General features: G+C 52.3%; 1 protein-coding gene across 1 annotated transcript in view; it reads right to left on the bottom strand.

Annotated features, from left to right (window-relative positions):
* Positions 1 to 16,085, bottom strand: part of TPR (translocated promoter region, nuclear basket protein) — a 481,409-nt gene that overhangs the window by 133,599 nt on the left and 331,725 nt on the right. The gene's annotated exons all lie outside the window — the stretch shown is intronic.

Raw genomic sequence — 16,085 nt, 5'->3', positions numbered from 1 at the left:
TCGGGGGACGAGAGATGAACTCTATCTTGTAACCGTGAGAGAGAATGTCTCTCACCCAGCGGTCTTTTATTTGTGGCAGCCAGGTGTCGCAAAAGCGGGAGAGCCTGCCACCGACCGAGGATGCTACTAGAGGAGGTAGAAAGTCATGAGGCAGCCGCTTTGTTAGCGGTGCTCCCAATGGCCTTTTTAGGACGTGACTTAGACCGCCATGCATCAGAGTTCCTTTGTTCTTTCTGAGACCTTTTGGACGAGGAGAATTGGGACCTGCCCGCGCCCCGAAAGGACCGAAACCTCGACTGCCCTCTCCTCTGTTGGGAGAGGTTCTGCTTGGGCTGGGGTAAGGATGTATCCTTTCCCTTGGATTGTTTGATGATTTCATCCAGGCGCTCGCCAAAGAGCCTGTCGCCAGAAATTGGCAAACCGGTTAAACGCTTTTTGGAAGCGGAATCTGCCTTCCACTCCCGTAGCCACAAGGCCCTGCGGACTACTACCGAATTGGCGGTCGCAACTGCCGTACGGCTCACAGAGTCCAGGACAGCATTCATAGCGTAAGACGCAATTGCCGAGGTCTGGGAGGTAATGGAAGCCACTTGTGGCGCGGCCGCTTCAATTTTCGCTTGACCTGCTGATATAGCTTGTAGCGCCCATACGGCTGCGAATGCTGGGGCAAAAGAAGCTCCGATAGCTTCATAGATGGATTTCATCCAGAGCTCCATCTGCCTGTCAGTGGCATCTTTAAGCGAGGCCCCATCTTCCACTGCAAGTATGGATCTAGCCGCCAGTCTGGAGATTGGAGGATCCACTTTGGGACATTGAATCCAACCTTTAACCACTTCCGGGGGAAAAGGATAACGTGTATCCTTAAGGCGCTTAGAGAAACGCTTATCCGGACAAGCATGGTGATTCTGGATTGCCTCTCTGAAATCAGAGTGGTCTAGAAACATACTCTGTGTACGCTTGGGGAACCTGAAGCGAAATTTCTCCTGCTGAGAATCAGACTCCTCCGCCGGAGGGGCTGAGGGAAGAATATCCAGCAACTGATGAATGTATGCAATAAGATCATTCACTATGGCGTCCCCGTCTGGAGAATTAAGATTGAGAGCGCTCCCAGGATCAGAATCCTGATCAGCTGTTTCCGCATCATCAACCAGAGAATCCCCCCGCTGAGACCCTAAACAATATGATGTCGAGGGAAATTCTAAGCGGGCCCGCTTAGACGATCTGGGGCTAGGTTCTAAGTCCGAACCCTCCGTCTGGGATGTATGAGATACCCCGTGAGGACATTGTTGGTCCAACTGAGGGGGGTCAGGGAACAATGATTCAACAGAGTCCCTTTGCTGAGATACCGGTCTGGACTGCAAGGCTTCTAGTATCTTAGCCATAGTCTCAGAGAGTTGATCCTTAAAGGCTGCAAACTCAGTCCCCGTCACCTGGACAGTGTCAACAGGTGGCTCCCCCTGGGCCCCTCTTAGCAGAGGATCCGGCTGAGGAAGTGTCACAGGGGTCGAACACTGTACACAATGAGGGTCAGTGGAACCTGCCGGTAGCTGGGTCTTACATGCGGCGCAGGCAACATAATAAGCCTGTGTTTTGGCACCCCTGCCTTTTATGGGCGCCATGCTATAGTTTTCCCTGAGTAACACAATAGGGTATATAGCCAGAAAGAACTGTGTTCATACAGTGTAAATTATATACAGTACACAAATAATGTACCCATACAATACAGCACCATGGGGCTAGCACCACATGTGCTGTTTACCAGCCGCCTAAGCGGTTGTGAGGCCACCAGAGACCGTGTCTGGGTCTCCCATGAATATGTCCCTCTCTGCAGCGTCGGTGGAGCTGACAGGAATGGCTGCGGCGTCCTGACGAGCTGAGGAAGCTGTGGGCGTGGCCTAGAAAGAGCGCGAAACGGGCGCTCACACTGTGTACAGTGAGGGGAGTGGAGCATGTAAATCATACTCCAGCCCTCATTGCTGCTCGCTCCGTGCAGCGTCCCGCCCTTCCCCTGCCTGTCAGGGCTGAGGGCGGGAGAAAAAAAGGGAAACTAGGCCGCAATGAAGCCGGGGACTGTAGTAATAAACGCGGGCGCCGTAAAAGCGCGGTCGCGTGAAAGTCCCCGGCGAACTACAAGTCCCAGCCGCGCCGCAGTGTCCCGTGGCAACGGCGGTCAGTGCGGTAGCCCTTACATATAAACACACTCAGCGACGCTGAGTGTGTAATGGCACATATAGACCCGGTCAGCGCCGCGGTCCCCGGTGCACTAGCACACCCAGCAAAGCTGAGGTGATGCCGTGCGCGGTCCCCATAGGGATACAGAGTACCTTTAAGATGCAGGGCCATGTCCCTGAACGGTATCGGCTCCTATCCATCAGGCTCCACAGGAGTTGTGGATGAAGCCCGGTCTCAGTGCCTGGAGACCGATAAGATCCCACTTCACCCAGAGCCCTAAGGGGGATGGGGAAGGAAAAACAGCATGTGGGCTCCAGCCGCCGTACCCGCAATGGATACCTCAACCTTAACAACACCGCCGACAAAAGTGGGGTGAGAAGGGAGCATGCTGGGGGCCCTATATGGGCCCACTTTTCTTCCATCCGACCTAGTCAGCAGCTGCTGCTGACTAATCTGTGGAGCTGTGCTGTGCGTGTCTGACCTCCTTCGCACAAAGCAAAAACTGAGGAGCCCGTGGGGTGTATAGGCAGAAGGGGAGGGGCCTAACACTTTTAAGTGTAGTACTTTGTGCGGCCTCCGGAGGCATAGCCTATACACCCCAATTGTCTGGGTCTCCCAATAGAGCGAAAAAGAAAGGAGGCACATAGAAGCAGTCAAGAGAGGCAGATGGAGGCACCACTGTGCGGTGGGAGCCTGCCTTCATCTGCCTCTCTTGACTGACACGGATTATAATATAATTAATATTATTTAGGTACTCTTGGACATTATGCTGTGCATGGAAATGTAGTGACGTGTCTTTTTTACTACCACTCAGTTCTGGATGCTTTTTGGGTCTGACACACACACACACACACACACCTTTTTGGATATCATTATGAATCTGTTAGATATAAATACCAGTTTGAGTCAGCGATGATTATTACATTTTTACTGTTTATCATTATTATTTTTCCTTTGCAAATGTCTTGGTATATACCTTCATATTCCAAGGTTACATTTTTTATACATTTGTACATGATTTAGGAGTTATGATTTCTGATATTTAGCAGCGTGTGCTAGGTGTCCCCCACTGGTGATTTAACAAGCTAATCTAAATGTATATAGTCAATGCTAACTGACAGGTTCTAAAATGAGTAAATCTACCACTATAGATTGCCATAGATGTAGGGAGAAGGCTGCAGATGTTATACACCGGATCTGGTGTTGGCCTCCTACTGCAGTCTTTTGGAAGGAGGCCATAGCCATCCTCACCTCTCCTTACAATCCCCTGTAGCACGCTGTCCTAAGGACTGCTTATTGGGAATCCTTGATAAAGCCTGGTCGCACTACCTTCGCAGTCCTCTCAGGGAGACTGTTTTTGGCCCATAAGGCTACTGCCATGCAAAGGATAGAAGACCCCTTTGGATTTCACAATTTGTCAATATGCTAAATACTGCAGCTTCCTATGAGAGGGTGGTATAGACATAGTCCTTAAAATGTAAATAAGGTATGTAAACTTTGATTTGATTACCCATTGACTCCCATTACTCCATGGCGATGAGGAGTATCCTCTTATGATTACAATATGTGATATTTGATGAATGACATGGGTGTTTTATGTTTTTGGTTAAGACCTATGGTATATTAATGGAAAGGTTAATTTTGCCAGACAGAATTAATGAGCAATGACGTGCTATTTGTCCCATGTATCAGGGAAGCAAAAAGATGTAACAATGACTTGGATTGTCTTGCCCTTAGGAAACCAAGATGTCATAATACACAGAACCAAGAAAATAAGAGTACAAAGATACTGGGCTTTGTACCTGTAAGCGGTCATTCACAACCATAAGGCTACTAACCTCAGAAAAAGTAGATTTTGGGTACTCACCGTAAAATCTCTTTCTTGGAGCCTTCATTGGGGGACACAGGAAACCATGGGTGTATGCTGCTGGGACTAGGAGGTGACACTATGCAAATAAGAAAGACAGCTCCTCCCCCGCAGTATACACCCACTGACCGGAGCTGAGGAGATCAGTTTGTGTAAAAGCAGTACGAGGAGAAGCTTGAAATCTATAACATTCCGGATCCATTGAAGTCTTAGAAAAGGGCGGGTGCTGTGTCCCCCAATGAAGGCTCCAAGAAAGAGATTTTACGGTGAGTACCCAAAATCTACTTTTCTTTGTCGCTTCATTGGGGGACACAGGAAACCATGGGACGTCCTAAAGCAGTCCCCAAGGGTGGGAAGAGAAGAACCCGAAAACAGGGTTAGCAGAGACAAGATTCCTTGACCGGAACCTGGTCCTAGACCCCGTAAGGAAACGCTACCCGGCCAGGGGCCGAAGTATAGGAGAAGAGTTAGAGTACTAGGGAGTACTAAGAACTAGTGTAAAATGCGTGTGCTAGGGAATAGGATGATCAGGGAGACACTGCATCCTCTGAGGTCTGTACCTAAGAAGGCTAAGGATCTAAGGCGACTGACAGCAATAGGTCGGGCTAAGAGAGAAAGAACTCGACAGACCCTGGTACTACGTTTGAGACTGTAAGAATGAGCGAAAAACTAGGGCACCTGGTAGAGGTAGGAGCCAGAAGGTGGAGGCCAAAGGAGCCTTGGCCCCTTATAGCCGCAGAATGACTAAAAGGGAAAACGACTGCCTAAATGGTTGCAAGGGAGTCGGGATACTCGAGAAGCGTGTAAGGGAATTCCGCCATAGGGACACTTGACCCGTTGGTTCCACAGCACCCGAGGAAGTGATGTGACCCTAGTGGAAGAAACAGCCTGCGGGCTGGAAAATAATACGGGAGATAATTCTCCTGTGTATGGAAGGGGTTCAGAGAACCTGTGAGGTCCGGAGAAAAATGACAAGGTTAAGGAGTCAAAGGAATTCCCAGGACCGATTTCCGCTGTGATGTGGCCGACAGGAGAAGGGAATCCGAGTATCTACAGTAACGTGACTGGGAGAAACTCGAACTCTGTAGTCGGGTACTGGGTAATCATTGTAGTGAATCATGGGGAGGAGAACCCCCATGGGGGAGGGCTCCTGAGAAAGACAAAAAGGCACAAGACCTGGGATGTATGATCTGGAGTGGGAAAAGGAAGGCCCTTTCGAGGGGGACCTCAAGAAGGGCTCGGACTAAGTCGTTGGCTTAAGCGCTAGCCGACCAGGGGAGGGACGCCTATTCCTGGAAGTTGGCGAGGAAGATGGGAGAATGATGGGAGAAAGAATAAAACATTCTTAATATTATTCTAAAACACGTCATAACTAGAAGTGACGAGTGGAAGGAAATGAACGAGAATATGTGAGTCCAAATGGTCTGGCAGGAACTCTGCTTGAAAAGTGCAGGGATGCACAAGCGGCTAAGACCAAGCGGTGGAAAGCGGACATGGAATCTGGTATGGCGGAGACTACAGAGAGATCTAGCATATCTCCATGAGCCATCTAGAATGGCTACGAGGGAAGTGAGGCAGACCCGGGACAGAGGAAAAGAAGACCCCTCTTGGCCTGAAACTGAAGCAGCTCATGTCTAGGTGTTGGCAAAGACCACTCGCTGTAGTGTCGAGTGTTCGGGTGGAAACACCCAGTGGCCTGAGTAATCAGGGCTCCCTGGAGGATTCTGTTGCGGAAAGAGGACAGAAGACAAAAATTGGAACCTACAACCTGTCCAGAAGAGTGAGCCCAATGACTGGGCCATCAGGATACTAGAAGTCCCTTGGGGAGACTGGTCCTTCGTGGAATCGATGATTGGACGCTCATGTGTCTGGTTCTTAACTTCATCTGTTGACTGAGAAGGGACTGAGGAATCTGATCTCTATCTGAAAGAGAGAGAATGTAAGTAATGACCTATGGATTTGGATATGTACAGAACCTGGCCGGAACCCTAGTGGAGGGCGCAGCCAAGGCTGGTCTAAGCCAAAAAATAGGCGGATACCAAAAAATACTATGAACCACCCGAGGAGGGTGGCAGGAAGTAAAAACGGACAACATACTGGTTAGCCGACAGAGTTGTACCCTGCTTACCTCATTTGGAAACCAAAATGACTGCTGTTTCAAGAAACGACGGAGCCAACGTACGGTCAATGGAGAAGAAGCATTACCTTGTGGTTACCTTACATGCATGTGCGAGGTAGGAGAAGGTCTCGAGTCACTGGGAAGCGACCAAAAGAGAGCTGCTGCTGAGCCGCGTCATGGGGTCCGTGCTTGCTGCCGGGGTGAAGCACACGACCCTCCGGTTAAATGGTCGCGTGTAGCCTTACCTCAAGGTTACTCCAGACGTATGGATGCAGATCACTGGGAAGTGAGTAAATAGCTGGTGCAGGAAGGAAGGACATTGAACTGGTCCAAAGGACCCTGGCTTACCTCCTGGTCACCTGACTGGATGGTTTGAAGTAGGAGAGAGTCCTGGGTCACTGGGAAGCAACCTATTGACAGTTGCAACCGTGGCGCATCATGGGGTCCCTGCAGAACCCAGTCCTCGCTTCAGTCGGAGATGAGGGAGATAGCTGACCCACTAGGTGACTCAGTCTGTTCGACTCACTGGGTCGAGAGTAGAGAAACACATACCTGTTACGGTAACCAGCCTCTGGTGTGGATAAACGCTAGCCCTTTGGGTAGCGGGCAGGATCATCGATCAGGAGTACTGGCACTGAATGTGACAGCTGCTCCCGTGCCGCCTCATGGGACAGAGATGGATGGAGTTCTCGCCTCGGTCAGAGATGAGCGGAAAAGCTGAACAAAGCACTTAAGCCAGTTGCTGTATCTGGCCTCTGGTTCGGAGAAGTGCTGGCCCAAAGGCTAATGGGCAGGCTCATCAAATCACTGTCACGCTGTAGTATACAGGTGCATATAGAAACGCTGGCACACAAGATAGAGGTCACATGCAAGAAAACACTAGCACACCGCATGGTGGGTAGGTGCGTAGAGATACACTGGATAGTGGATGCTGGCACGGCTCATGAAATCCTTGTCACGCTGTAGTATACAGGTGCGTATAGCCAAGAGGTACACGAGATAGGGGGCCCATTCAAGAAACACTAGCACACCGGATGGTGGGTAGGTACATAGAGACACTCTGGATAGAGGGTACTGGCACCCTGGAAGATGGACCGACATATAGAGACATTGGCACACAAGCAAGTGGACACATTTGTGGAACTGTCAATCTGGATGCTGCACGAGATGGTCGATATACAAAAAATTCTTTTGTCTGCAGAAACAGACAGGTGCGATTAGACACCTGAGCCCCCAAACCGTGGGTAGGTTCACACAACACTGGTAAGGTGGTGTAAACAGGTGCGTAAAGAAACACTGGCGCACTGAATAGTGAGCCGGCTCGAGAGGACACTGGTACACCAGAGTAAACAAATGCGCGTAATAACGCCGGCCCACTGAATAGCGGCCAGGGTCCCGAAGGCATCTGTGTATTGGGGCAGACAGGCATGGCACAGACACTGGCACCTGGTTATTGGGGCACACAAACACTGGCACACTGGATAGTGGACAGGAAAGCGCTGGCGCGGAGATGTAGGCCAGTGCGTAGAGACGCTGACCCACTGGATAGTGGACAAGCGGGAGGAAGACGCTGGCACACAAAAGACACTGGCAGACATGTGAAGACCACGGGCACAGTGGTGTAGACCATTGCAAGCGAAACACTGGCACACTGGGTAGTGGACAGACACATTGTACCACTGGCACACTGTATAGTAGACAGGTAAATGGAGAAACTGGCACACTGGATAGTGAACAGGCTGAGGTTGAAAACCGTGGACGGGTCAATGACCCCTGTGATAGGCGGGTATATGACAGCAGATAGGACATGAGGAACATTAGCCAACAATAGTGACCCTCACAGTAGGTAGTGGGAACAGGAACATAGGCAGGAGCACAAGAAACACAGACGGTGGAAGTGGATAGGACCACAGTACGCTGGAATACCCCTGGAAATGGAGTGCGTGTAGGAGATTGACATCTCGCACCTGTAGAAGGGTGGGGGGGGGGGGGGGGCTGTTAATATTCCCGGACTGAAGTCGCTCTATAACCATGCGCTGTGTGTTAGAGGGGGGACAGCTCACTGCAAGTGAACTGCACCAGGAATCCGGGGTAGGTGCTCCTGGAGTAATAACAGGAGAGCCGGTTTTGCGGTAAGCTTAAGGTCTTTTTTTTTTTTTTTTTTTTTGCAGTCTTGCAGAGACCGGGAGTCTGAGGCGAGTGGTGCTGGGCAGCCTGGAGCGGTGACTGCGGGGGCTCTGGGTCGCACTGGCTGTCTGCGGGGGGCGCTGAAGCTGCGGTGGTGGGGTTACTTACCGAGCCGGGGGGCTGGAAGTGCGGGCAGGAGCGACGTTCCCCGGGAGTCTCTGCGCCGGGAAGTGACGTCAGGCGCCAGGAAAGAGGAGGGCGGCGGTTGCACAGGGGAGCCAGCAGAAATTGAAAATCCCGCGCGCGCGGGCTGAATTCCCGGCTGGGGGCGTGGTCAGGCGAGCGCGCGAACGCAGAGGGCCGCAATGAAGCCGGGGGCAAAATTTTAAGGTAGGCCCCGGAGGAGACGCCGGGCCGCAAGGAGACGCCGGGCCGCAAGGAGACGCCGGGCCGCAAGGAGACGCCGGGCCGCAAGGAGACGCCGGGCCTAAGTTTTAAGGGTAGGCCGCGGGAGGAGACGCCGGGCCGCAATGGAGCCGGGGCCTAAATTTTAAGAGTAGGCCGCCGGAGGGGACGCCGGGCCGCAATGGAGCCGGGGGCTAAATTTCTAAGGGCAGGCCGCCGGAGGGGACGCCGGGCCGCAATGGAGCCGGGGGCTAAGGTTTGAGGATAGGCCGCCGGATAGTGGACGCCACGGCAGGGGGGCCGGTCGCGGAACCGGGGAAAACTACCAAAGGGGCTAAGGTGAGGGGTTCTAGGGGGGGATATGGGACCCCCTGACCCAGGTGGAAAGACTGTGGGCTTCTATACCCGGGATCCCTCCCCATAACCCGGGACGGGGAAGAAGGAGGGGGATTGGATTACTTATCTGAGTTCCTGGCTTGTCTTGAGGTGATCCTGGATCCATCCTGGAAGGCGAGCGAAGACATCTCGACGGTCGTCCCGGGCATAGTCTAGGGGAGACCGGAAGGGTACCTCTCCATCCTGGGTACGGTCTTCGTCCTCCAACCCCACAATCAGGCTCGGGAGCGAGAGAGTTTGGGGAGGGGGGCAAGGACCATCCGCCTGTCCCTCTGTGTGGATGCCCCCCAAACAGTCTTGAGAGTGTTAGGGGGGTAGGGTCCTGCCAGACAGACACGGAAGACAACGGAAGTGTCGGACGGACCCCACTTCTGTGCAACCGGTCTCTAGGGGGGAGAGCAGGGTGAGCGATTACACCCTGTCGCCCGACGAGCTGTGTCTGAAAAACAAAGAGAAAACATTAAATAAAACACAACAATACAAACCTGAAGGGCTGAGAGCAGCCCCTGCGTGTCCAACCTCCTCGGACACTAAGCAAAAACTGGTCTCCTCAGCTCCGGTCAGTGGGTGTATACTGCGGGGGAGGAGCCGTCTTTCTTATTTGCATAGTGTCACCTCCTAGTCCCAGCAGCATACACCCATGGTTTCCTGTGTCCCCCAATGAAGCGATAAAGAAAAAAGGTTTTGACAGTTCTACGCCCAAGCCTGAGTGAATGAGCTCAAGCTCAAACACTGATATCTTATGTGGAGATGTAAATACGTATTCCTGGGAATGTTGGTGTAGTGACAACATTGGCACATAGCGAGGGTCCATGTGTCTATTAAACATTTAAACCAAGTCCAGTCCTGTAGAGTAACACCCCTAGCCAGCAAGACACTGCTCAATGGTCTACAACCAGGAGTCAGGAATTTAACCTGTAACACTGTTAGGGTATGTCCGCATGCTGTGTTCTGGTTTGACAATAAAACTGCACCCTCTGGCAGACTTAGGACGCATGTAAACACTGACAAAAAGAACGCAGTAGAAATGCATGCGTTTTGGACATTGCGTTTTCACATTGAGAAGTCAATGGGTAGAAAACACTCAATGAAGAATGAACATGCTGCTTTTTTTTTGTCAAAGATTTTGACAAATATTTGACAAAAAACGCTGACAAAAAACGCTGACAAAACAAAACTGCAATGTGCGCATGGAAATTCTGATTTGTCATAGACTTTGCTGAGGAAGGAAAAGCATGCAGGTTGTCACCGACATGGTGCAGTTTAAAACGTGACCAAAACGCAAGAAAAAAAACGCAACGTTCGGACATGGCCTAAAAGTGAGATGAAAAGTTAAAGGGAGATCCCACTGCATTCAGGATTGCCTTAAAACAAATGATTGTGTAGATGCCAGAGTGGGCAGTGCCATACAAAGAAGGGAATTTTGTTACTTACCGTAAATTCCTTTTCTTCTAGCTCTTATTGGGAGACCCAGACGATTGGGGTATAGCTACTGCCCTCCAGAGGCCACACAAAGCACTACACTAAAAAGTGCAAGGCCCCTCCCCTTCTGGCTATACCCCCCCGTGGTATCACGGGTTCTCCAGTTTTAGTGCCAAAGCAAGAAGGAGGAAGCCAATAACTGGTTTAAACAAATTAACTCCGAATAACGTCGGAGAACTGAAAAACCGTTCAACATGAACAACATGTGTACCCGCAAACAACAAAAAAATCCCGAAGGACAACAGGGCGGGTGCTGGGTCTCCCAATAAGAGCTAGAAGAAAAGGAATTTACGGTAAGTAACAAAATTCCCTTCTTCTTCAGCGCTCTATTGGGAGACCCAGACGATTGGGACGTCCAAAAGCTGTCCCTGGGTGGGTAAAGAGATACCTCATGTTAGAGCTGCAAAACAGCCCTCCCCTACGGGGATGTCACTGCCGCCTGCAGGACTCTTCTACCTAAGCTGGCATCCGCCGAAGCATAGGTATGCACCTGATAATGTTTGGTGAAAGTGTGCAGACTCGACCAGGTAGCTGCCTGGCACACCTGTTGAGCCGAAGCCTGGTGTCGCAAAGCCCAGGACGCACCCACAGCTCTGGTTGAGTGGGCTTTCAGCCCTGAAGGAACCGGAAGCCCAGCAGAACGGTAGGCTTCCAGAATTGGTTCTTTGATCCATCGAGCCAGGGTGGCTTTAGAAGCCTGCGACCCCTTGCGCTGGCCAGCGACAAGGACAAAAAGTGCATCTGAACGGCGGATAGGCGCCGTGCGAGAAATATAGATTCTGAGTGCTCTCACCAGATCTAGCAAACGTAAGTCTTTCTCATACCGGTGAACCGGCTGAGGACAAAAGGAAGGCAAGGATATATCCTGATTAAGATGAAACGAGGATACGACCTTAGGGAGAAACTCCGGAATGGGGCGCAGCACTACCTTGTCCTGGTGGAACACCAGGAAGGGAGCCTTGGATGACAGAGCTGCCAGCTCAGACACTCGCCTAAGCGATGTGATCGCAACAAGAAACGCCACTTTCTGTGACAGGCGAGAAAAGGAAACGTCCTTTAGAGGCTCGAAGGGCGGCTTTTGCAGAGCAACTAGTACTCTGTTCAGATCCCATGGATCTAACGGCCGCTTGTACGGGGGCACAATATGACAGACCCCCTGTAGGAACGTGCGCACCTTAGGAAGACGTGCTAGACGCTTCTGAAAAAACACAGATAGTGCCGAGACTTGCCCTTTAAGGGAGCTGAGCGACAAGCCCTTTTCCAACCCCGATTGCAGGAAGGAAAGAAAGGTGGGCAATGCAAATGGCCAAGGGGATACTCTCTGTGCAGAGCACCAGGATAAGAAAATCTTCCACGTTCTGTGGTAGATCTTAGCAGACGTTGACTTCCTAGCTTGTCTCATTGTGGCTACGACTCCTTGAGATAATCCTGCGGACGCTAGGATCCAGGACTCAATGGCCACACAGTCAGGTTCAGGGCCGCAGAATTCTGATGGAAAAACGGCCCTTGGGACAGTAAGTCTGGTCGGTCTGGCAGTGACCACGGTCGACCGACCGTGAGATGCCACAGATCCGGATACCACGATCTCCTCGGCCAGTCTGGGGCGACGAGTATGACGCGGCTGCAATCGGATCTGATCTTGCGTAACACTCTGGGCAAGAGTGCCAGAGGTGGGAAGACGTATGGGAGCCGGAACTGCGACCAATCTTGAACTAATGCGTCTGTCGCCAGAGCTCTTTGATCGCGCGACCTCGCCATGAATGCCGGGACCTTGTTGTTGTGCCGGGACGCCATTAGGTCGACGTCCGGCACTCCCCATCGGCGACAGATTTCCTGAAACACGTCCGGGTCCAGAACATTGATCTGAAGGGTGGACTCCTGCGGAGTCCACGTCCCCTGGGCCCTGTGGTGGAGAAACACTGCTCCCCACCCTGACAGACTCGCATCTGTCGTGACCACTGCCCAGGATGGGGGCAGGAAGGATCTTCCCTGAGACAATGAGGTGGGAAGGAGCCACCATTGTAGAGAGTCCTTGGCCGTCTGGGAAAGAGAGACTTTCCTGTCCAGGGACGTTGACTTCCCGTCCCATTGGCGGAGAATGTCCCATTGAAGTGGGCGCAGATGAAACTGCGCAAAGGGAACTGCTTCCATGGCTGCCACCATCTTCCCGAGGAAGTGCATGAGGCGCCGTAAGGGGTGCGACTGGCCTTGAAGGAGGGATTGCACCCCTGTCTGTAGGGACCGCTGCTTGTTCAGCGGAAGCTTCACTCTCGCTGCTCGAGTATGAAACTCCATGCCAAGATACGTTAGCGACTGTGACGGTGACAGATTCGACTTTGGAAAGTTGATGATCCATCCGAACGTCTGTAGAGTCTCCAGCGTAGCATGTAGACTGAGTTGGCATGCCTCTTGAGAGGGTGCCTTGACAAGTAGATCGTCTAGGTAAGGGATCACCGAGTGTCCCTGAGAGTGCAAGACTGCTACCACCGCCGCCATGACCTTGGTGAAGACCCGGGGGGCTGTCGCCAGACCGAATGGCAGAGCTACGAACTGAAGATGGTCGTTTCCTATCACAAAACGTAGAAAACGTTGATGTTCTGTAGCAATTGGCACGTGGAGATAAGCATCTTTGATGTCTATTGAGGCAAGGAAGTCTCCTTGAGACATTGAGGCAACGACAGAGCGGAGGGTTTCCATCCGGAACCGTCTGGCGTGCACATGTTTGTTGAGCAGCTTTAGATCCAGAACAGGACGGAACGAGCCGTCCTTTTTTGGAACCACAAAGAGATTGGAGTAAAACCCTCGCCCTTGTTCCTGAAGCGGTACAGGAACCACTACTCCTTCCGCTCTTAGGGAGTCCACCGCCTGCAGCAGGGCATCTGCTCGGTCTGGATGTGGGGAGGTTCTGAAGAACCGAGCTGGAGGACGAGAACTGAACTCGATTCTGTACCCGCGAGACAAAATGTTTGTCACCCACCGGTCTTTGACCTGTGACATCCAAATGTCGGAAAAGCGGGAGAGCCTGCCCCCGACCGGAGATGCGGAGGGGGGGGGCTGGAAGTCATGAGGTAGCCGCTTTGGAAGCGGTTCCTCCATTTGCTTTCTTGGGGCGTGCGTGAGCCCGCCAGGAATCTGAGACTCTTTGCGTCCTCTGAGTCCCTTTGGACGAGGAGAATTGTGTCTTGCCCGAACCTCGAAAGGACTGAAACCTCTGCTGCCATTTTTTCTGCTGAGGTTTGCTTGATCTGGGCTGGGGTAAGGAAGAGTCTTTACCCTTGGACTGTTTAATGATGTCAGCCAATGGCTCGCCAAACAGTCTATCTCTAGATAAAGGCAAGCTGGTTAAACATTTTTTGGAACCAGCATCTGCTTTCCAGTCCTTTAACCACAAGGCTCTGCGCAAAACTACCGAATTGGCGGACGCCATTGAGGTGCGGCTGGTAGATTCTAGGACCGCATTGATAGCGTAAGACGCAAACGCAGACATCTGCGAGGTAAGGGACGCCACTTGCGGCACCGCTGGATGTATGATAGCATCCACTTTTGCTAAACCAGCTGAAATAGCTTGGAGTGCCCATACGGCTGCGAATGCTGGAGCAAACGACGCGCCGATAGCTTCATAGACAGATTTTAACCAAAGGTCCATCTGTCTGTCATTGGCATCCTTAAGTGAAGCGCCATCCTCCACTGCAACTATGGATCTAGCTGCAAGTTTGGAAATCGGGGGGTCTACTTTTGGACACTGGGTCCAGCGCTTGACCACATCAGGGGGGAAAGGAAAACGTGTATCCTTAGAACGTTTAGAGAAACGCCTTTCTGGATGAGCGTCGTGTTTCTGGATTGACTCTCTGAAGTCAGAGTGATCCAAGAAAGCACTCAATTTACGCTTGGGATAGAGGAAACGAAACTTCTCCTGCTCTGCAGCAGCCTCCTCTGCAGAAGGAGCTGGGGGAGAAATATCCAACAGTCTATTGATGGCTGAGATAAGCTCGTTTACCATGGCGTCCCCATCTGGGGTATCCAGATTGAGAGGGGTTCCAGGATAAGACTCCTGATCACTCTCTTCAGACGCATCACAGGGCGACTGATTGCGCTGAGACCCTGAGCAGTGTGATGACGTTGAGGGTCTTTCCCAGCGAGCTCGCTTAGGGTGGCTGGGGCTATCATCTGAGTCATAATACTCAGCCTGGGAAGCCGGGGACCCCCTTGCAGTCTGGATTAATTCCAACTGAGGGGGATTAGAGGACAGAGACCTCGCCGTGTCCATAGACTGAGCCCCAGTCATGGATTGCAAAGTTTCAAGGATTTTTGCCATAGTCACAGACATTCCATCAGCAAAAACTGCAAAGTCTGTCCCTGACACCGGGGCAGGACTTACAAGCGTCTCAGCCTGGGTCACTACCCCTCCGGACTCCGGCTGGCGAAGCAGCACCGGATCTGAGCATTGCACACAATGGGGGTCTTTGGAACCTGCTGGTAGAGCAGCCCCACATGCAGCACACGCAGTGTACACAGCCCTAGCCTTGGCAGCCTTGCGTTTTGTGGATGACATGTTGCTGCTTCCTCAGAGCGATCTGGGTATCCAGCCAGGAAGCGACCTCACAGTGCAAGAAATAAATAAATATATATATCTGGTGACACAGTACACCAATACACACTGAGGCACTAGAGGGGCCAGCTGAAATGCCGCTTACCGCCCGCTTAAGAGCGGGTGTGTGGTCTCCAAAAGCCCCCTAGTCCAGGTCTCCCAGAGCCTTGCGTCCTTCCTCCAGCCAGACTGCATGTAATGGCTGCCGGCGTCCTGGGAGAGGAGGGGGGGCGGGCCCTGGGCGTTCCTGGCTAAGAGCGGGAAGCCTGCTTCCCTCTGTGCCTAGTGAGAGGGCTGGAGCATGTAAATCAGGCTCCAGCCCTCGTCGCTGCTGCGAAACAGCGTCTCTCCCCTACCCTGATTGACAGGGTGGGGGCGGGAACGAAGCGGAGCTAGGCCGCAAAAGCCGGGGACTGGATTTATAAACGCCGCCGCCGTAAAAGCGCGGTCGGCGTGTCCCCGGCGCACTACAAGTCACAGCAGCGCCGCCGGTCCAGTGGGGGTCGGCGCTGCGTTCCCACAACACAAAAGTCCCCCAGTAAACTGCAGGAACACCAACTCAATCGTTACGGTCCCCGGCGCACTACAACACCCAGCCAGCCCGGAGTGTGTCTGTGCCTGCCGGGGACACAGAGTACCTGTATGATGCAGGGCCATGTCCCTGATTGTACTCCTGCTCCATATCCATCAGGTTCAACTGGGTCTGTGGATGGAGCCCAGCGTCAGAGCTTAGAGGCCGGCAGGATCCCACTTCCACAGAGCCCTACAAGGGGATGTGGAAGGAAAACAGCATGTGGGGCTCCAGCCCCTGTACCAGCAATAGGTACCTCAACCTTACAACACCATCCACGGGTGAGAAGGGAGCATGCTGGGGGCCCTATATGGGCCCTCTTTTCTTCCATCCGAAATAGTCAGCAGCTACTGCTGAC

Source organism: Anomaloglossus baeobatrachus, chromosome 8 (genome assembly GCF_048569485.1).
Source record: "Anomaloglossus baeobatrachus isolate aAnoBae1 chromosome 8, aAnoBae1.hap1, whole genome shotgun sequence".
NCBI classification, from domain to species: domain Eukaryota; kingdom Metazoa; phylum Chordata; class Amphibia; order Anura; family Aromobatidae; genus Anomaloglossus; species Anomaloglossus baeobatrachus.
Note: the sequence above shows the minus strand (reverse complement) of the source record. Positions and strands in the feature narration are given on the sequence as shown.